We start from the raw sequence: 19471 nt of genomic DNA on the forward strand, positions 1-19471 counted from the left end.
GGTGGGGAGGGTAAGGAGGAGTCTATGTTTCCTTTCACAACATGACTATTATGGAAATGTTTTGCTTGACCACCCATGTATAATCTATATCAAATTGCTAGACTTCTCAATGAGAGGGTGTGTGGGGAGGATAGAAGGGAAAGAATTTGGAACTCAAAATTTAAAAAAAATTGTTAAAATTTCCATGTAACTGGGGAAAAATAAAATAGTAAAATGACCAAAAGAAAGAATTGAATGGCAGCAGGAATGTTGACTGCTGAGTGGCAGAGACCAGGACAATGAAAATATCCATTGCCTAAGGATGACAGCTTTATGAGTGTGATCTCTCATAGTGGAGAGAAATGCAAGCTTTAGGCATCTACTTTCAGAGTATATAGTGAGTTACTAATGGGACCTTCATGCAAATTCTATGAAGGAAGAAAAAGTTTCTAGGAACCATAAATTGTGAAATATTCCTTTGCATACTTTACACATGATTTAGTACACTTTTTGTACTTTATGTTTAGATCCAGTCTTAACATGCCACACTTTTAGAAAAAAAAAATTTTAAATGATTATTCTAGCTGTCTCAGTTGATATATGGATTTTCTATAAAGCAAATTGCCTGATTGTTAGTGAGAAGCACCTCACTGGAAATTTGTGATTGACAGAAACACAGATCTTCAGGGTTACCCCCTAGATCCCTCACAATGGTAGTCAGCCTTCTTCTTGGTACCAAGATCTAATGTTTGGGATGTGTCTCCAAATAAAATACTTAGTTATTCATGGAGTACGTAATGAACCCCTCCCCAAGCAATTCATTCCTTTACTTTTTCAAGGAAATCCAATGAGTCATCTTTCAGTTTAGCCAGAGTTTTGTCTTATACCTGAATTCATAGTGCCAATTTTGACTTAGTTGTGAAGTTCATTCCCTCCTACAACAACCTACCAGTTACTGACCAAAGATATTATAAGTATCATCATTAAATTAACATTTTAGATACATCTTCTGCTTCCTTGCCTTCCAATCATACTATCAGTATTGTGAAAGTTGAAATGGGAAACAAAGGTGGAGAGCCATTGTCTTATTTCTATTTCATTTTTGAGTCACACCATAAATACAAAAACAGGTTTATCCCCACACCAAGATGCACCATTAGAATGAAACTATTATGGAGGAAGATTATGTCCATAATCAAAATTAGAGCAATATTTAGCAGTAATGTAATTTTGTAGTCATTATAAGCCAACTGGTATTAAATATTTCAATTCAATAAATATCCTTCAGTAATTGCTTTGTGAAAAGTATGATGTTAGGTACTAAGAGGGACATGTAATAAACTGAAGAGGATATATTTAATATTTGAAGGGACCTTTAAACCCTGGAGTCTAACCCTCTCTTTTTACAAAGAAAGAAATTGAGAAGTTAAGCAGTTACATGACTCATCTAAGGTCACACAAGCAGAAAGTTGCTAAAAACTGAATATAAGTCAAAGTCCTCTGAAATCTGACCTTCGTATTGCTTCATGCTGCTTACTCACCCTAGAAACTAGGATCTTTGAATATAAAGTAAAATTTGGAAGAAATTATAATTATGCAGAGGGAAAATTCCAGAGTAAAAATGCCTAATGTTTCATGTAGTTTTAAGTTTTTGTCTCTTTAGAAGGGTCTAACCTCTATAAAAACCTGACCATTCACTCATATCAAAGCTCCAGGGACAGTGACCATTATATTTTGCCCTGATTATAGAAATAATCAGAGTGTTTTAAAATGATTACTAATGGTTCAAAATAAAGGTCAATAGCTCATTTTCTTGAAGCCTCTAGCTGAGAAACCAGAACTCTCCAAAGGAAATGCATTTTATCTGTTTTGGGGGGAGTATTTTTTTTTACTTGTTCTGTTATTATTTCAATCCCAAGAGAAAAAAATAACAGAGAGAGGGTTGGAAAAATAAACTCACTTCGTTAAATGAAAAAAAAATTATTCTAAGAATTGCTTTTGTCATATATATATATATATATATATATATATATATATATATACATATATAGTTTTCATCGGTAAGTTTGATTAAAAAAACAAAATATTGCTGGTCAGGTAGGTGGCACAGTGGATAGAGCACTGGCCCTGGAGTCAGGAGTACCTGAGTTCAAATCTGAACTCAGACACTTAATAATTACCTAGCTGTGTGGCCTTGGGCAAGCCAAATAAAACACCATTGCCTTGCAAAACCCTAAAAACAAACAAACAAAAAAATTGCAATTTAAAGACGTTTCAGATGGTATCTAAGTGGATCTACTAGATGAATTATATTAGTTATAAGATATAGTATTATATATATATATATATATAGTATTATATATATATATATATAGTATTATATATATATATATATAGTATTATATATATATATATATATATATATATATATATATATATATATATATCCTAAAGATCTGACAAACTCTTAGGTTTGGATCTTTTGGATGAATATTTCTCAAACTTATGGTCAAATGTGATCATAAAATGACAGAATCACAGACTAAGAAAATACCTTGAAAATATAGTCCAATTTTCCTCATTGTCCTGACCATGCAATGATGTTAAATGCCTTTGTAATGTTTATAACCATAAAACTAATGAGTAGCATTGGCAAGACTTCAACACACACTCTCCTAAACCTCAGTTTAGAAGTGAAAGACTGCATATATGCAAATATATCATCTCCAAAGTCTACTTTTTCCATTTAAAAAGAACAGCATAGATAGTTTAATTATGTGTTATTTATTATTTGTTTCCATTATTCATTCCTGAAAAAACCTGTTTAATGCAGAAAACCTAAGCTATGATGAACAAGAAAAATGTCATGTTTATTTTGATCTATTCCTACAAATGATTAGTAGTGTTAGATTACAATGATGATCTAGTTAACTTCAGGACTTGTCATTTTTTTAATCATTTTTAAGATGGTCATATAACTATACTTTAGTATTCCTTTTGCTTAATTAGCTTTTGAACTCTTACTTAAAGCATGGTAGAATAATTATAGAATTAAACTTGAAACCAGGAAGAACTGAGTTCAAGTCCCATTTTGGATACATAATGACTTCATGATCCTAGGCAAATGACTTAATGTCTCATGGCTCTATGACCCTCTCAAAGACTATAGATTATATTCAAATTGCTAATTTTCCTTACCTGAGGGCTCTTCACCAATAATATTAAACTACCTAACCCTTACCCCACTTTAATCTTTTTCCTGCTTTCCACCCCCTTTCCCCCATTTTTCATCCTTTCCAATGTGATACTTAGGTTTAAAAATGTTGATGTCCTACTCTGGTGCCTCTTCATTTTATGGAGGTGACCATGGATTTTCAGAAGCAAAGTCAATGGATAGCTCTAACAATTCTTACCATCACAAAGGACTTTGAATTCAGGACCAATATTGAACTATATGTCTTTCATTTGAACATTGGCCTTGAAAAAATATTTTCACCTGTAGGTTGTCAGTGGATAGCAAATTTTATTTTTTCCCTTTTATTTTTCTCCCAGAGCATCTTATGAAGACTACCTATTAAGGGGGATAAATAGGGGCAGGAAAGGACATTCTAATGTGAGGAAATAAATATATATATATATATATATATATATATATATATATATATAAATATACATATATATATCAAATATACATATATATATGAATATATCACTGAAATCAGGGAGCCTTAAAGTAATAAGTAGGAGAAAATTTAAGAGCTAAAAGGAATGTTAATAATTATTCTAGTCCAATCCTTTTAATTTTATAAGTAAGAAAGCAGAGTATATAAACAATCATGTCACTAGGAATTGCCTATACCAATGAAATAACAGGACTGGTTTTTTTTTAATCATTATTTTCTAGATCTATCTAATGGTGGTTTTCCTGTCCTCTTTTATTCAACCCAATGGTGTTTGAAAGTTTGACAATTAATCTCTTTCTTGAAAAGGAACATTTACATTCAATTCTGCAAGCATTTATAAAATTCCAGGCTCTTTGTTATTTCAAAGACAGAAACAAAACAGTACCTGTTATCTAGGAGATTGCACTCCAATATAAGAGAACAGCAGGTATATAATCAATATCATAAATGGAATACTCATACAAAACAAATATAATCTCAGGGTTGGAAGAAATATATTGCAAAGTAGGGAAATCAGGAAAGGCACGACATAGGAGGAAGCACTTTAGCTGAACCTTAAAGGTAACTAGGCTTTTCAAGAGAGACCTAAAAAGGCAGAGCTTTCCCAAGGTGGTGAAGATAGACCATATGAAAGTATAGATAAGTGAGACAAAACATCAAGATTATGGAATGGTAAATAGACCAGGATTACTGAAATGAAAATTCCTTGAGGGAATGTTTTTGGAAAATCAGCCTGGAGAAGAAATGTTAGATCCATATTGTGAAGGACTTTAAAAGAGAAAAAGTGTTTAAGTCAGCATAGGTTCTTAGTGTGACATTGTAGTGTGACATTGTAAAATCTATACTATGGGACCATCAATACACAACTTTGTGAAGAAGAGCTTAAAGAGGGAAAAGACTAGAAGCAATGAGAATCATTATAGGGTAGTGATCATGATGAGAACAAAAAGGGGATGAGTGAGATGTTATGAAGGTTGCATGAGCAGTATTTAACAGTGGATTAGAAATGAGGAGTTGGGACACAGAAATAGTCAAGGATGACCAAAGTTGTAAACCTGGGTGACTAGAAATACCACAAAAACAATAAGAAAGCTAAGGAGAGGTCTGGGTTTAAAGGAAAGGATCATGAATTTCACTCTGGTCATGTTGAATATTTGAAATATCTATGAGATATCAAATGAAACATTCAGCAGGCAATTGCTAATATAGAACTAGGGAGAGTGGAGAGATGACGGCTGTACATCATGTAGTAGAAAGAGCCCTACATTTGGAGTTTGGAGTTGAAGGACCTGGGTTCAACTGGACTTTTGTCCATGAGATTTTCTTGGCAAAGATACTGAAGCAGTATCCCATTTTCTTCTCAACAGTAATATCAAAAACAACAAAAGAGGGATGATGGTATGGCACGGTGTACTATAAAGAGTTTTGCATTTGGAGTTCAAGTACTTGAGTTCAAATTTTGCTTTGGCTACCTAAATAAACTTGGGAAAGTGATTTCATTCCCCTTGGCCTCAGTCCTTCCATCAGTAAAATGAGAGGATTGATTATCTGTAAGGTGCCTTCCGACTCTTGAGTCCTATGATTTCTCTTTGTTCTCCTGAACAGAGAACTATTCATCATTTTTCAATGTTTGATCAAAGCCAGAACATCTCTGCCTGATTTTTAATCAAAGTCCATCCATTATTACAAGTTGTTTTTAGGAACAGTGAAAGGAAGAAGGTGAATCTTTAGATGTCCTGAGTCTGAGACTCAGATGAGAGCTTTCCATCCTTCTAACACTTCATCAAATCTGCTGGCGTAGTCTATCTAACAAATGGTATGTGTTGCCGTGAGCCCTAACATACTGGTGAGTCGTCATCATTGGACAGATAGGTTTGCTCTTTTTCTTAATCAAAAGTTAGAGGATCTTTCTGTCACAAACTGTGTAGGCACAGTTTGAGTGCTTCAGAAAAAAAAATCAAAGTTTACTTTACTTATTTGTAGGAGGAAATGGCACAAATTTAGTATTTCTGAGCTCAAAAAACTCTTGATATTAGTTTTTGTTATTACTGTTTAAGACATGTCCAGAAATATTGTTTCATCATTTTTTCTTTTCTCAAGAGTTTAGAATAATAGTGTCACTGATACATGCTTACCAATAATAAATCACATTTATAGAATTCAATATTTAATTGATTAGCTACTAATTGTGCATTTATATAGCACTTTTAGTTTAAAAAAAATTTTTTTTCTTGAAACAACCCTGGATGGGGGGGGGGGGGTAGGAGGAGGGAAAGCATTATTTTTCCATTTTATAGATGAGGAAAGTAAAACTCAGAAAATTTGAGTGATTTGCTCATTATTACCTACATAGCAGGCAAGTACTGGAGTCAGAATTACAACCTGGAATTCCTAACTCCAAGCCCAGCATTCTTCCCATCATGAAATATCCCTTCTCTAGTGGCATTTACACAGGCTAATGAATATCAGAACCATGAAGAGAACCAGGTATCCTGAGAGACTTTCTTGTGTATCTTCTACAACCATTGCTTTTAAAAGAGGAAAAACACTAAGTACTTTAAGTAATGGGGTAGTAGAATAATAGTTGCAAAAAAATCAGTAGAATTGTATATTCCAAGTTAAACTGTTAATTATTATTTGTAAAGACTATATAAAAGTTAAAACTGCTAATTACTATTTGAAAAGACTATATAAAAGTTAAAGAAATTATAATTAGATAATAAAGTATTATATGTGAAAAACATATGGAGTATATTTTTAATTTCTATAACTAAAGCAGAGACCTGAATTCCTAAAATGATAAAGCATTCATAAGCATGGGAAATAAAAAAGAAGAAAAAGATGAAAGATATGAAATCACATAGAAATCATGATTATTTATAATCCACTTAGTATTTTGCCAAGTTCTTTATTATGATGATCTCAGAGAATTTTGTAGCCTTAAATTTATTAAGCTTTCTTATTGAATTGTTATTAAACATATAACTTATTCTTATATTTGATGAAGTTAGAGTTTTATATGTGATTGTTCAGTCATTTTTCAATCATGCCTGAGGCTTCATGACCACTTTAGGGTTTTTTGTTAAAGGTATTGGATTGCTTTGCCATTTTCTTCTCTAGTTAAGGAAACTGAGACAAACATGTAAATTATTTGCCCAAGTCACACTGCTAGTAAGTATCTGAGGCTGGATATGAATTCAGATTCTCCTAACTTCAGGTCTGGCTCTCTATTCATTGTGCCACCTGTATAGGTATTGAGGGGGGGTGGGGGGGAACAAGCCTACTGAAAAGAGACAGAGACAAGACATGGAATATTGTGTATGAAGACTACAAGTAGAGTAGTTAAGATGAAATACAAAGTATACAAAGCAGAAAATGAGTACTAAACCTAGAAAAGTAGGGTAAAACAAGATTGTGAAGCATTTTAGCTGGCAGAGGGGTCGATATTTTATCTTAGAGGCAATAGGGAGTTGCTGAATAGCATAGTCAAAATTGAACACTAGAGGGAAAAGAATACCATAGTCAAAATTGAACTCTAGAGCCATCAAAATAGTAATTATATGGAGGTGAATTGGAGAAGGCAGAGACTGAAGTCAGGGAGATCAATTTAGAAGCTATTGAAATAATAGGTGAGAGGTGAATAAAGGCTAATAGTAGGAAGATTATGGAAACAGAAAGGAAAGACTCAAGTGTGAGAGACAGTGTAGAACAATTTTATACAGTGTTCTGTATCTTTATGTTTGTCTTAGGAATTCATAATTTAAGAAGTAGATTTACAAATAGAATTATGTCTAGAGGAGAAAAACCAGGATGATAAAAGACTTGAAGACCATGAGAAAAAATGAAATGAATTATAGACATTTAATTTGAGGAAAATAAAAATAAATCTACCAATAAAGTATTTGTCAAGAACTTAGTAAGCCCATAGTGTTAAGTGTGGGGAATAAAAGATAGAGACCATTTTTAGTTCTTGCTTTCCAGGGCCCCCACTGGGGGAGAAAACATATAAATAACTAGGTACAAGTTAAGATGATCTGGCAGGGAGGGGGTAATATAGATATCTTTAATTAATATTTCTATTTGGTAGATAACAGGAAAAAAAGGCAACAAATCTGATGGTCCCTGGGTCTCACTAATGGAGATACAAATGCAAGCCAAACCAAACCAGATCAAACAAAACAAACAAAAATGATAATCTCTACTTTTAAGGAGTTTATGATCTAATGGGGAGAGACAACACAGAAAAATGAACTTCAAAGAGTGAGTAAGTAGGTATGCATCTGTATTAGGAAATCCTTCCAAAATCTAGAAAGCCAAAAGCAGAGCAAGGATGGAAATGATAATCAGAATGCCTGGGCTTCTCCCCCAAATTGAGATTCTATAACAGAGGGGAGCAAGCATAGAGGAGATGACTTGCTATGGCACAAAGATGGTTCAAACTGGCCACCCTCCCTTACCATTTAAAATGTTTTTAATTGCCAATTAAATTTTTATTTTTAAATTAAATCAAATTCATTCAAATTAATAAGCAATAAAACTAAATTAAAATCATTTAAAATTATTTTTTATTTAAATTTAAAAATTTCTATCATTATGTTGTTTGTTTAGCATCTGCCTTCAACCCATGTTCATTCATCCACCTGCTCTCTTCTGACTTAGAAATTAATAGTCAGACTTGAACTCTGTCTAAAGCTGTTGAGTTAAAACTGAATAGTCAATTATTTAAGTCAGACTGCTTAAATTTAATTTAAAAAACTCCATATTTAGCAAGTGTGATTGTTAGGGGGTATATTGTATGCTGCATAAACAGTAGATAAAAAACTCTGGCAAGATGGGACATTCAGGGTCCTCTTCATTGTTCATTTAACAGTAAATATACATTTCATTTATATGAAAAATCCAAGGCTTCATTCCTAGATATGGAGAGGTGTTGTTTAGGAACATTTTTTGTTGTTGTACCAAAGGGCTCTGATTTTGGTCTTATCCAGTTCTCTCTTTTATCAAGGACTTGTAGATGACATGTTGATTAATTTTCAGAGCACACAAAGATAGGGAGGAGGGATTAAATATGTTAGATGTTAAATATAGGATTCAAAGTTTTTATGAAAAATGCTGGGATAAAAGGGCATAAATGAGCTAGCTTTTATTTTAAATCAATGTACAGTTCTACATTAGGGTTCAAGATACTCCCACAGAGGTTAAAGGATACTCCACAAAAATCCTATTCCATTGCTATGCATGACATTGCGGTGGAGAGGAGAGTTTGAGTTCACAAGGTGGCAGAGTGAAAGTTCCAGAAGGTATTCTATATTGAAAAGGCCTTCAAATATAATCCTAGAAGTAAATTTAAGTACTTACCCAAGGACAAAGAGATTCATCAGAAACAGACTGATGACTGTGTGATAAAATTCTTTCTATAAGGTCATCTGTGAAAAAAAGAAAAGTGAAAAATGATTCACAGTGGGGCCCCCCTGCTTTACCAGATACATACTGAAAATATGGTGACTACAGTCATTACAAGACAATACAGGAGTACAGTCCATCACAGGAAAAATAATTATTACAAGGTGTTGATTTTAATCCTACCAAAATGAGAATTTTCTGAGAAATGGAGGTGCACAACAATGAAATAGATAGCCTCATCAATTAGTGAGCATTCCATCCCTGGAGAAGGACATTCAAACAGAAGCTGGAGAGCCTACACATGAAAGATGTGGTACAGAGACAGAGAGATGCTGAGAGGAAAATTGGATTAGATTGAACTCTGAGTTCCATTCCAGCTCTCATGTTCAATGGTGCTATTATACATATCTTTTATAATTTGATTTGGAAAATGACTTTCATCACATTACCCACAGGATGGGTGCTCATTACATGTTTTTTAATGATAAAAAATAAGCAACATTTATATAAACTACTAAGCAAACTAATACTAGAAACCACCATAATTGAGCTGTCTCGGCTCATTGAGATCCATGTGTTGATTAGCAGATTTTCCAACATACTGAGAGAAGGGGTTGTGTTGCAACAACCTGGTGAGAGATCTTTTTTTATTTTGCTCCATCAATGGGACATTTAGGGTTATCCCAATAATTTTCTGTCACCAGCCTAGTGATAAGTTGATAATTGCCTTAAGAAAAACATGCTTAGAATGATGGTCTTGGGCAAACTTAAAATGAGATACAATATTATAGATAATATCAAGGGTAAATAGTGGTATTGATTGATGGTTCTCTTTCATTGATTTCTATGAAGATTGTGTGTGGTGTGTGTGTGTGTGTGTGTGTGTGTCTATATACAAGAATTTTACTGTCTACAGGACAAAAAATATTACTACCAAATAGTAACTAGCTATCTACTCATCAAAAAACCTTCATTTCACAATAGAATTTTAATAGGATTTAACTTAAAAATAAGTTACATATAAATAGATGAAAATGTTGTGGTTCATGGGAAAACATGAATAAATTCCAAGACAATCAAGTATAATGGGAAGTTCCCACAGCTAGTAAAAATGTCTAAAGATTCAAATCTGAGTCATGTTTACTACAAGACAACTACACCAGTGATGTTAAACCGAGACTCACTAATCCAGACATAAGGATTCCTTTAGGCCACATTATTACATAGTTTTAAAATGTAATATTATCTATGTTTAATTTTGTTTTTATTTTGTTAAATATTTCCCAATTACATTTTAATCTGGTTTGGTCTATACTCACAAGTGCTGCAAACTTCGTGGAACCCACATGCTCTGTGTTTAATTACCACCTCTGCTCTACATCATAGAACATGTATATACTTGTGATGAACCTACTCATTTATATAATAAATAGCTTGGTAGTTCTTGATTCTGATACTTAACCATTGAAATTGAAATACTTATTAATCTGTTTATTCTGTATTAAAATAGAGGTGGGCTAACCTGCCCAAGAATATTGTTTTTTTGAAAAGCAGATTTAATGACTACCATGTGGTATCTTCATGATATATACTTTTAATGTATTCTCTAAAAAAATTAAATTTCATGAAACATTATCAAGATTTTAAAATCAGATACATGAAAATGTCACCAAAGCATGATGATTCACATTTAGACTTTCTGAATAAATAATAAGACATAGTAGGTAACATGAACCTAACATTTATTTATAAATATATGATCACCATCTTCTACTTTAGACATAAATTTGATTATGTACCCTAGAAAAAATAAAATTCAGTTTTTAAAATTTTAGCAAGTGCCTAACATATGCAATTATTCAGAATTCTTAGTTTGTTAAACACCAGCCCTAGTACTAAGAAATATATTTCATATTTGTTGATGCAATGTATAAAACAGAAAAGTAAATAGAAGATAATTCAAAAGAGAGAGAGGACAAGTAGAGGAACATAGGGAGAAGAAACAAAAATTAAAGCATATATTAGATTTTAAACAGATAAGTTAAAGAGTATATATACATAGGATATCTATGCAAAGATGCTGAAGTGAAAGTGGAGTCTGAATGTGGAGAATAGATAGTAAACAATTTCAGCTGGAAGATAAAGTCAATAAATAGCAATAATGTAAATAAATAAAACAAATTGAAGTAAATTTTGTCCTGATATTTTTCAGATGGGCATATGATGGTCTGAATAGGCTATATAACTTGCCAAAGTTACTTAACTAACTAGTGGCAAAGGAAAGATTAGACCTGCAGGGCTTCAAATATTTCTAATGTACACATAAAGCCCAATACTTATGTATACAATCACCATAACCCTTTGTTAATCTAAAATACAATACAATGCAATACAAAATTCTAACACTATAGAATCTCATCCATTATTATTATCAGAAAGTCATCAATCTATTGCTGATGAATCTCTCTGTCCTTAGGTAAGTACTTAAATTTACTGCTAGGATTATATTTGAAGGCTTTTCAATATAAAATACCTTCTGGAACTTTCACTCTGCTACGTAGTCTTGTGAATTCAGACTCACCCCCTCCACCACAATGCCATGCATAGCATTGGAGTAGGATTTTTGTGAAGTATCCTTTAATTATATAATTAGTTTCTTGAACCCTAATGTAGAACTCTACATTGATTTAAAATAAAACTAGTTCATTTATACCCTTTTATCCCAGCATATTTCATAATAACTTTGAATCCTTTATTTAATATCTAACATATTTATCCCTCCTCCCATCTTTGTGCCCTCTGCAAATTTAATCAACATGTCATCTACAAGCCCTTGATAAAAAAGAAAACTGGATAATTTTATTCCGTATTCTATATAATTGGTGATCATCATAATAAGAATATTATGTTTTTCATCAATAGAATGTGACAGTGAGTTCAGTCTTTTGAACAGTGTGTTACAATTACAAGTAATTGTAGACATGTTTGAAACAGAGCATCTGAACTATGGGAGGATTAATGGATGTGTTCTGATATAGTCTTAATGAATCCATTTTAATGCCTTCAAAAGAACAAAAAAGGCAAATATGAATTGGAATTCCCTTGTTTTTCCCAAATGTAAGTATAGTGATTTCTATCAACTCTTAGTATCCAAGAAAGGCATCTATTTATCCTGAAAATATGATAACAATGAAATTGACTATATATGCTCACACAAATCAGATAGTATAAATTCAGTTAAACTATACATTTTCTATTTATTTTTGACTTCATGATACTCAGTAATCAATTGGTCATGCATCCATCAATTGTTAATGCAACTAAAGTGAGAATGGCCAAAGTAAAAACTGCACATTTTTCTGATTATTTAAATTTAGCTAGGGGATCAATTATATAATGGTCATAAATATTTTCAAGAAACAAAGACTTTAAATCATTGCACCTCTCAACTCAGATTTTTTCCCATATTGCTGACATTTTGTAGCCTCTTTAGAAAAAATTTGTCAATGAATTTTATTGAATCCTGTTCATAACCAACCTTGCTATTTTACTAAAATTGCATTCTTGAGTGAGATCTCAAATACTCAAAAAGTTGAAATAATTAGTATGTTCAGGTGTGTCTATGAGAAGCCCTCTTTAAACTGAACCTGATGAGTTTACTCAAATTATTTTGTTTTGACTAACAGTCTTTCAAGTCCATTAAAAACCAATCTAATCTTCCCCAATGAAACAATTCAGAATTGCATTTTCAGGGATAAACTCACTAAGAGCAACTGTTAGCTCTCCCACATCACATATAGGCTACAACATCCCTCTCGTCTCGCCAAACCCAAATCTAATTAAGCTACTGCTACTTTAAAAGTTAGACTTCCCCTTCTCTTATCTAGGCTAATACAATTTCCAGTGTACATTTTGAAAATCATGAAATGGCAATGGATAAGTCTGTTCTGTGTTTCATTTCTCATACTGTACATTGGTTCTCCACAGCTAGATTTGACTTTGTTACATGCTTCTAATTACCATTGATTACTAAACATTATAATAATATAACAGACATGCTACATAATCAATTACAGTAATTGACTTTACTGCCAATACTCTTCTTGCTCTTTTTGAAGCCAGTTATCTCCAACTGAGTGATTGAACTGAACAAGAGAGAGTTTTTATAGAGATCTGACATTTTAAATCATAAGACAGAGTTAAATCATTGATTTTATCCTTTCCCTCTTGCAATGTGAGAAGCTATTTACCATTTCTGTACAGTTCGGGTTTCTTGTGCTTAATTGAAACCTTCATTTGGAAAGACAAATAAATACCTTGTCTCTACCCACAAACCTATTTTTCTGACGTAATTTAAAGACTATTTTAATTGAATAAAAAAATACTTTCAACAGTGTCTTCATGAGGCAAAGTACCCGACGTAATTGAATTTTTCTCTTTTAAACTGTTTCCTGGCTGCCTAGACATAGAATGTATAATGGATTGGGGAATAATCCGGAGACATGACAGGAGTTCAAAAGACCTAGCCCTTTTAGAAAAGTCACAAGACCTTTCCCAATTCAACAAGCTTTGTTTTTTTTTTCTGTTACTAAGCAGTTACTTGACCTTTCAAATGGTCATTTTTATGAATATCAATGTTCAGGTGAATTCAATCTTTCTCTACAATGTTTCAATGTATCTAACATGTAAGGCAGACTGAATTATTTTTCCAGTTTTATAGATAGGTAAAAAATCTTTAGGCTATTTACTTCTGCTGAGATATCTTCAGATATAATTTAGGATTTTGGGTAGGTTGCTGGGTTTTTTGTTCCCCATTTATTGAGTAGTGCTTCTCAATGCCTCTCAAATACATTCTCTTTTAAACATAGTGTGGTAGACAGGATTGTGCTGGAAAATGTTTAAAACTTGCTTTAGGGAGTAGGGGATTATAAAAGACACAATTTTAAGCTTAATCAGAATTATTAGCATTTTCTTAAGACTTAGAAATCTAACAAAATAATAGATTAAGCTTTGATTTGTTACATTTGGTGATTTTTGAAGTATCTATGCTGGGAATTTAACAACCAGCTCTCTATAGCCATTAGAATAAGCTCCTGCACAACCCTGATGGTTGGCCATTCCACATTTAAATAACTAATGATTAGAAAAAATGAACTTGCATTAAGTCAAAACTGATCTCCCTATAATTTTAACTAGTACCTCCTAGCTCTGTCTCTGGGAGTCTAACCCTATTTCCATATCATCCTTTCATATATTTGAAGACAGCAATTTCATTTACCCTAAATCTTCTCTTTACTAAGTTTAACATCCAAGTTACTTCAACTAATGGAATCTCATAGTTCATTCATGGACTTGTCACTTCTCACTGCTCACTGTCCTGGTCCTCTTCACCTTCCTCTGAAAGTGCTCCAGTTTGTGGCTGTCCTTTCTCAAATGCAATTTTTCAATTCTAGAATTGAACCAAGGTCAGAGACTGTATAATTTTTCTTAACATATTTTTGTTGACTTCAGACATGCCTAACACAATCCTCCACTCCAGTCAAGTTCATCTATTTGTTATCTCCTTTGCATGTTTTCTGTATTCTCTTCCCTTTCCCCTCGGTTAATGATAAGGCAACCCCCCCTCCCAAATGTGGAAAGTTATAGGATCTTTTTTCCCTTTCCCACTAAGTGGTTTGTTTTGTTTCCTTGTGTCACATTTTCCATACCAGCTTATCCTCAATTACCACTGAGCTAAAAATAAATAAATAAAGCATGTTTCCTAAATTGCCATAATTAGTAATGCCATTTCATAATTAATTCAGCTGCTTGAGTAAACAACTCTCTGATTTAAATATGTGAGGCATACTGAACAAAAGAGCACGATGACAACAGTGATTCATCAGTGAAGGTGTCCTGCTTTTGACAGGTAGGGTAAATCCGACAACAATTTACAATAATATTTAGAATTCTCCCTCATCAATCCTGCCCTCTACTTTAATACTGGTAATCTGCTGAAAGATAGAACCAGTAAGTTATTAGGACTGAGAGATAAGGGAGTGACTTGCTAGGACCCAATAAAATATCTTCTATCAAGAAAACATTTTTCATTACATGTCACTACATGACCATCAAAAAATTTCCAAAAATTATGACTTCATGGAGATAGGTGAAGATCCATGAAGAAAATTGCAATTAGGGTTGGCAATGGTCTTCTCTTTCAAGGTGATTCTGAATTGGAATCTAAGTTCTTTAGGGGAAGGTTCTTTTCCATTTAACCTGTATCCATAAACTTTAAAAAAAAAAATTGGGAGAAGCTCTTAAGTTGGTCAGAGATAGGTAGGTAGAGCAATGGATAGAGTGTGAGACCTGGATTCATGAAGACTCATTTTCATGAATTTAAATCTAGCCTCAGATACTTACAAGCTTGGGACCTTGGACATGTCACTTAACCCTGTTGATCTCTCTTTCCTTTTCTACAAAACGAGCTGGAGAAGGAAATGATAAACCATTCTAATATCTTTGCCAAGAAAATCTCAAATAGAGTCACAAAGAGTCAGATAAGACTTTAAAAGCTGAACAATAACAACTAAATTAGACAGAATTATTAACTATTGCTTTCATGCCTGGAACAAGGAAATGTGCCTACAGAGGAGGTCCTTATAATAATTACAACTATGATTATGAATAAATTTGAAAAGGACCAAAAATAAACCTTTTCAGTCATCTCTAACTGAAATTTACTACTTCTTTTAATTATTTAAAATTTTTATTTTGAGATTAAGTCCATAGAAAAGGGAGACTTCGCCAAAAAGATCCATGATATATGCAAACAAAAGAATTCCTAGCTTAAGTCAAGCAATATAAAAGCTGCTACTTTTTGGATCCCCTAGGCTCATTGTGATATCTAGCACATAGAAAGTGTTTTTTTAAAATACTTATTGAGGGGTGATGAGTTGGCACAGTGGATAGAGCCCTAGAGTAAGGAGGACCTGAGTTCAAATATGACCTCAGAAACTTAATACTTATTAGTTGTGTAATATTGGGCATATCACTTAACCTCATTGCCTTACAAAAAACAAACAAACCAAAAATATAAAAAAAATTGTTGATTGATTAATCAGATTTTCTTACTTCCATGGGTGAAGACTCTAGCATACAGCAGAATTAGTGAGCTCACTTGGGGTATAAGGAAGTGGGCCCTCTAGTACCTTCTTTTTTTAATGAATAATCTTGCTAGCTACTTTTTAAACCCAACTGTTTCTAAGCTATGAGTGGGATGTTTTTAGTATACCCTAAGTCTGGTTCATAGATCAAAGCTATAGTTGGTCCATCCTAGGTATTACTTTGGGATTGAGATGCAGCATATCTGGTCATATATTTCTAGCACGAACTTCTTAAAAAAAGAGGAAAATTCAGGTTTCTGATAGTACCAGCAAATGTATAGAATAAGAGAGATATGATTCCTGCCTCACAAGTTTTTACTCGGAAAGATAGTTGGGCAACAAACATTTATTAAGCACCTACTGCTTATTAGACATTATTCTGAGTGCTGGAGACACAAAGTAAAGCAAGACAGTCTGCTCAGCATGAAAACAACTATGTACAAACAAGAGATATATGTCAATTCTTCTGTAACTCAATATATATATTCCTAAAAATCAAAAATATATAAATCCTAAAAGTTTATTTTGTAAAATCATTCAATTAGAAAAAAATCACAAAACTTATGGGGAAAATGAGGTTACCAGTCACATCAGCAGCACATTTTTTTAAAAAGTTGGAAATTGAATAATAATAATAATAATAATAATAATAATAATAATAATAGCTAACATTTATATTGCATTTATCATATGCCAGGAGTTATACTAAGTACTTTAAAATTATTATCTTGTTTGATCCTCACAGAAATCCTGCTAGGTAGGTAATGTTATTACATTTTATGCGTGTTTTAAATAGTTAAACACATAAATAATGTTAGCATTCCAAGGGAACCAAGCTGGCAAAGTGGGTGGCTACAGATGACAGGGTGGTCTTGACTGATTCAGCTCCAGGATGTAGGAGTGAAGCTGTCGTGATGGAAGAGGGGGTGGGAGTAGATTGGGTACAGAGCACCTTCTTCTGCCCCTTGACTCCTTCTCAACCAGAAAAAATACACTAAATATGGTATGACACTTTATAAAAGAACTGTGGAAGGGAGTGTCAGAAAAGTTGTAGTTAGCATGTGGTAATGAAGTAGTTTGGTTTGCTCCATTCTCACAGTTTCTAATAGAAGAAATTGTACATAAGCAAATGCAAAATTCATGTTATGCTCAAATTACTCCCTAATAGGGCAATCACATTGGAATTAATTCATATTTTCAAAATAGGCATTATAGCAGAACTAACAAAGTAGGCAAATTATAGATAATTAACAGAAGTCATTTAAAGGTGGATCAACACAGGCTTCCTGTAAAAGGTGAAATTTTATCTGGTACTTGAAAGAGACTTGAAAGCAGAGAACAGGAATGAAAATCAATGTGAGACAGTCAGGAGACCCCAAGAGACATTAGGAGATCAGTTTCTTTCTTAATAAATCTCTTTCCTAACACCAAGTCTACTATTACTCTTTCTATACTTGTAGGCAGGGAGATAGTTTTGTTTTTTTGCTAGGATTTAGAAGTTATTGTGCTACAACAGAATATTCAATAAAGAGAGAAATAAATTATGGTTTAGATTTAAGGAAGAAAGGGTCATAAGAACATAGAATCATAAATTCTGAGCCTGATGGAACCACAGAGGCCATCAAGTTATTGAAGTCAACCACTTTACAGGTAAGGAAATTGAGACCAAGAATTGAAAAAACTAGCTTTCTGTGGCAGGATTTGTATCCACTTTTTTTTCTGACTCCAAGTCCAGTGCCCTATATACTATATTACCCTGCCTTTCAAAATCTAAGGAGCCAGATAAAAGAGTTACCACACCAACAGAAAACAGCAGAAATATGAAGAGATATACAAAGTCTGGGTTTGAGTAGACACAGATATCTGGATAATATGCTAATACAGTGAAGTTTAAGGTGTGTAAAATATTTGCCATATATCATATGATTTGGTCTTCACATTGATTTTAAAGAGTAGATAGGAATCATTGTCAGTTGTTCTGACCCATGTCTTGTCACTGAATTCCAATGACTCTTGAGGGGAGAATGAAGCTGATGACTGCACAATTCTACCTCACTTAAAATTCAATTCACTTGACATCACCCTCCTGATGTCATTGGTCTTCTTTGAGAATGAAGGAGGAATAACTAGCAACAACGAAGTAAGTAGCATAGATATTTTTATTTCCATTATATAGATGAAGAAACTGAATCTTAACTAATAAATGTTCAAACCTATGTCTTTCTGGCTCAGACCCAGCTCTATATTAACTCCAACTCACAAGGAAGCATATGAATGCATCAGGAAATCATAGCAAAGTCAAATCAAGCTAGCACCACAACTTAACCATGCCTGAAGAATCTTGAGAAACTAATGGAGTATAGAATGAGATGATAATGTAGCCATTGCTTAACATTCAGGATTATCGATTTCTAAGAAATGGAAACAGAAGCAGGTAAAAATGTAATTATTGAGAATTTGTTGAGGACCATGTCTCTGCAATAAGCTTATTTCAGAACACTGGAGCAATTGTTTTCATATTTCTAAAAGTCAAGCAATCTTGCACCTTACTCTTCAACAGGTATGATCCTATGATTCTATGGTCTCCTGGCTGTTCCATGAACAAGCTATTCACTCTGGTCACTTTTCTCTGGCTTCCCCAATACTTGAAATCTTCTCCCTTGTCAGAACTTACTACTGACCAATCTGATTTTCATTGTCTCAACTAAAATCTCACCTTCCAGAAAGTCTTCCCCAACACCACTTAATTCTGATGTTTTCCTTCTTTTAATTATTGCCCATTTATACTATATAAAGCTTGGTTTGAATGTATTTTTTGCATGTTATCTCTTCCAATAGATTGCAAGTTCCTTGAGGTAAGTACTGTCTTTTGCCTCTTGTTTTTCCCCAGTGCTTAATATACATCCCCCAATATGTGCTTAATCAATGTTAATTGATTGGTTGTATCTTAGAGCTGGGAAGGATCTTAATATATACCTGCTCATTTCTCAGAGGAGGAAACTGAGAACCAGAGAAATAAAGTGACTTACCTAAGGTCACATAACTACTAAAAAAGAAGCTTTGCTCTCAGGATATCAAGAATTTTTCTTCAAACAAGTCAAAAGAATGATAAGCTAGTGTGTTAAGCTGCTTTGAAAAGGGCATGAAGATTAGAATGAATCAAGATGTGGACAACAGTGACACTAAGTTATACTGAATACTGCAAGATTGTAGGAAATGTGGATCAGCATACATAAAAAGGGAAATCCTTTAAAATTGAAA

Source organism: Macrotis lagotis, chromosome 2 (genome assembly GCF_037893015.1).
Source record: "Macrotis lagotis isolate mMagLag1 chromosome 2, bilby.v1.9.chrom.fasta, whole genome shotgun sequence".
In the NCBI taxonomy this organism is placed as follows: domain Eukaryota; kingdom Metazoa; phylum Chordata; class Mammalia; order Peramelemorphia; family Peramelidae; genus Macrotis; species Macrotis lagotis.